This window comes from Ipomoea triloba, chromosome 1, assembly GCF_003576645.1.
Source record: "Ipomoea triloba cultivar NCNSP0323 chromosome 1, ASM357664v1".
Taxonomy (NCBI): Eukaryota; Viridiplantae; Streptophyta; class Magnoliopsida; order Solanales; family Convolvulaceae; genus Ipomoea; species Ipomoea triloba.
Genome location: NC_044916.1, coordinates 21,353,688 through 21,357,998, shown reverse-complemented (window position 1 = coordinate 21,357,998; position 4,311 = coordinate 21,353,688). Strand labels below are relative to the sequence as shown.

Genomic DNA, 4,311 nt, shown 5'->3' with positions numbered 1-4,311 from the left:
AAAAAAAAAAAAAAAAAAAAAAATTCTCAAGGATCCACTTCGGCTGCTAAGGGGAAAGAAAAGTACCCCTACAAATATAATCGATATTAAGAAAGCATAAAAGTGCTTTTTTTTTTCTTTTAAAAAAAGAAAAAAAAAAGAGAGACATATGAAAAAAATGTCGTGTTGAATCCAAGAAGTGTTTAAAGTTATGGCCAATTATTGTATGAACCATGGTCTACATCGCTGTATGAACCATAACTGTATACATTTTTTAATATACTAAAATAATATTATTTGATAATATATAAAAATTCACGTACTTTTGAATAATATACTTTTAGTATATTAAAATGTACCTGGAAGGTTATGCACTTATGCGCTGAGGCCACATCAGCATTATGACATTCCCGGTTGAGAAATGAGAATGTAGATGTCAAAGCTTTATGTAAGTAATATCTGTTTTACACTAACAAATACGTAAAGTAAGCACTAAATAACACAATTGCGTTTGTAGTCCAACGGTTAGGATAATTGCCTTCCAAGCAATAGACCCGGGTTCGACTCCCGGCAAACGCATTAACTTAGTCTTCTGTTAAGGCTTCTCTTTCTCTTTATAATCAAGCCTGCGGCTCAAGGGAGTTTTAAAAAACTACTTATATAATAAATTATTATACAAATTCCACTTTACTTATATTATTTTAATTTAAATAAAATTTATTTTCACACTTCTATTAATCAAACTTTTATATGTTAACTGTTTTTAATTTAGATATCAATTTATTTGCCTCATAATATTTTTAGAATATGTACTAAAAAATGTTAGTCCAATTATTTGTTAAAATAAATCGTTCATATTATTTTGATTTTAGTATTTTTTTTTAAAATTATTTTTCATAGTTTACCCTCTATTATATCATTTACTTGTTATAAATGCCATCCATCCCGTTAGTGTAAACTTTAATAACTAAATATTTCGTTAACTATTTATTATTTTTAACTTATTCATTGATTTCTATAAGGAAAGTCTTAGGTTCGAACATTATTCCAATCAGAATTGGCATAACTGTTGGACATATACAGGTTCGAACCTGTGACCTCTCACCTGTATGTGTGTATGAGGTTTCAGGTGCGGGGATAGCTTCTCGTGCGGTTATGCGGTGATCAATGCTTTTTAAAAGAAAATTCTAAACTGATGCACCTTAAATTAGTTGCACATTAAAGACTAGTTTTATTTGATAAAACTAAAAAATTGTAGCGTCACCTTGAGTTTCTATTAGTGCCAATTGTTGTGTTGGGCTTAAATGAAAACAACTCATTCATGTGAAAAGTGATGACTCATCTTAGTCGTCCATCGAGATTCATCGGTGATGGTTGAGAATTATAGTTAAAAATGAGGTTCATCGATGATGGTTGGGTAGTACGTACATTTCGTTGTGTTGGGTGTGCAACCTAGTGTTGCGAGTTGTGCATTGTAGGTTAGTGAGGTGTGCATTAGTGCACTTAGTGCGGTGCATCATATGACATTGGAATGTCCATTGTAGGATGTTGGGCTATGTTTGAATGCACAACCAAAGAATTATCAATGCACGGCATTTGATATAGAAATGCACAACATTCTGTATAGAAATGCACAACATTCTGTATAGGAATGCACGATCAAAGTAATATGAATGCACTGCATGGGCCAAGCTAATAATCAAACTAGAGTTATCGATGCACAAAATTCTGTATAGCAATGCACGACATTCTGTATTAATGACAGAGGCTAAGCGAATAATCAAATACTACTCAATCGTCACGGGGCATATCAACGGATTAAATAAACATTTTAAACAGACCTGTTGCTCCAACATGGACTGCTCAGCGGGTCTATTAAACCCATTGCGGAGCTCGTTGATTGACCAAATTGCCCTTCCAGATTTATTTCTTGCTTTTAGAGTGTGAATTTGCTCCTTAATTTTGGCCAATACATAGGTAGATCTCAACCGTCTAATCCCTAATTTCAATGGTTTAAATTAGTTCACAAGTTCTCACGTAATATGAAATCTTTAACAATTAAATATGCAAACCTAGTAAATTTTATAAGATCAACGAAAAAGTGAATTTTAAATCTAAACCCTAAATGCTAGACCTTAAGTAGTAAAAAGTGAATCAATAAGCCAAATAAAACCAAAAACTCAATCATAAACTCTAAAATCCAAACCCTAAGTGCAATGCACTTTCACATTTTTGCAGGTGTAATCTTTTAATACTAAATATGCAAAATGTTAATACTAAATATGCAAAATATTAATACTAAATGTCTAAACCTGGAAAAGTCTGAGAATTGCAGATTTTAGTTTTCAAGTTTGCATAGTAAAGTTGGTGATAATTATGAAAATATCATTGCATTTTTAAAAAAAAAATTTCTGATCCGTTTGATTTTTTTAGATGTAAGACTGAGATTATTTCTTATTTATCTCTCAAGGACTTGTTCTCATTTGATCCAATAATTTTATATTTATATATATATATATATATATATATATATCACTAGCATAAAAATGTTCATAAAAATCTAACAATTTGCGTGTGTTGTAAAAACACAAGACACATAAAGTGAGCCGTGACAGTTTTATAATTAAAATTATCACTATTAAATTCGTTTTTAATTTGTTTTAAAAAATTACGTTGACTATATGCGTCTACTATGTACTCACAACAAACGCATATAGTTGCCAGCTTTTTTTTTTTTAATTAATTAAGTAGAAAACTAGGGTTTTTTTTAAGACTATCGTTAGTTTAAATTTTTGGCTAGAACAATGTTCAAATATGGATATCCTGATGTTCTGCATTTCCTTTTTTAAAATTGAAATTGGTAAATATTTGTTCCTTCCATCAATGTTGTATACACATTATGGGTTTGCATCATTTACTAGTTTTAGGAAAATACTACGTACTGGTAGTGCATTGTTGAACGTTAATTGCTCTATATATATATATATATATATATATATATGTCTGTATGTGTGTGTGCGCGGGCACAGAGCATTAAATATTCTTAATTGGTTAATTTTAATGATGTGTTGGTAGTTATATGTGTTGACTGATTAATTGGGTTGATATTTATGTGTTGATAAAGTTTAGAGTAGTGGGTTGAATTGAATGGTTAAGTGTTGATAGAGTGATAATGTGTTGATTGGTTATTTGGATGAGGTTTAATTTGTTGATTGTGGGGATAAATTGATTATATTGGTGGAAACAAATTATTTACTGGGAAAAAAGTATTTTTAATAATTTTTTTTTAAAATAACAATAGGCGTTTGTTCCTACTACAGAACAAACGCTTGTGTTCTTTTAGTATATAAAAACTGACTTAATGCGTTTGTTCCTAGTCAGGAACAAACGCATAAAGTAGACTTTATGCATTTATTGTTGACAGACGCAAAGTACCTCCATTTTGCGTTTCCCAAATTTGCGTCTGTTGTAAAATAGATGTAAAAATCCTTTTACAACATAAGCAAAACGTTGTTTTTGTACTACTATATATATATATATATATATATATATATATATATATATATATATATATTGTGTGTGTGTGTGTGTCTGACGGATCAAGTGAGAACCGCATACCCGAGAGAGGAATGAAAATCTACTAATTCAAAGCCGTCCATCTATCCAATCTAATTGATTAGAAACACTTTTAAAAATCAAAACGCAGTGGCAATTTTGTAACTAATTCAAACTTTGATGTGTAAGTAAATTGTGTTAAAAATGCAAGTAACAGTCTCATAGAGTGTACCTAAGTGGCGGTGGAAGTGGGTTGTGGGGTGGTGGTGGTGGATAGAGCTATCAAAACGTACCAACCCAGCCTATATGGACTTGTCTGTCTAAAGTTCATCAAGAAATAGGTCGGGCCGATTTGACCCGTTTTTCCCCGAGTTGGGATTTTACCAAGCCATCCATGTTGGACGGGCTAACGGGCTAAACAGGCGGCCCATTTATCCTGTTTATTTATTTTTAAAAAATTATATTCTTAAAATTTTTAAAATTTTGTATAGTCTAGGAATTGAGCCCTTACTCTCTAGTGGTGTGGTGGTGGTAGTGGTGGTGGTGGCAACGACAACAGGGGTGATTAGTTACTCTACTGCTGCAAACGAAAAATGACTTCCCCCAAAAAATGGGAAGTCATTTTTCGAAAAATTTTCTCTATTTGTCATTGACCACACCCTTATTTTCCATTGACTTCTATTTTACCCTTCTAGGCAAACACTGAGAAATCATTTTTTGAGTTTCTAAACGCACCCTAAATGTGCAAAATGTTAATACTAAATGTGTAAAATGCTA

General features: G+C 31.5%; 1 non-coding gene across 1 annotated transcript; it reads left to right on the top strand.

The window, feature by feature from the left end:
* Window positions 1-486: 486 nt before the first annotated feature.
* On the top strand, window positions 487-558 carry TRNAG-UCC. The gene has a single exon. It is a non-coding gene; the product is annotated as a tRNA-Gly (tRNA).
* The last annotated feature ends 3,753 nt before the right edge of the window (window positions 559-4,311 follow it).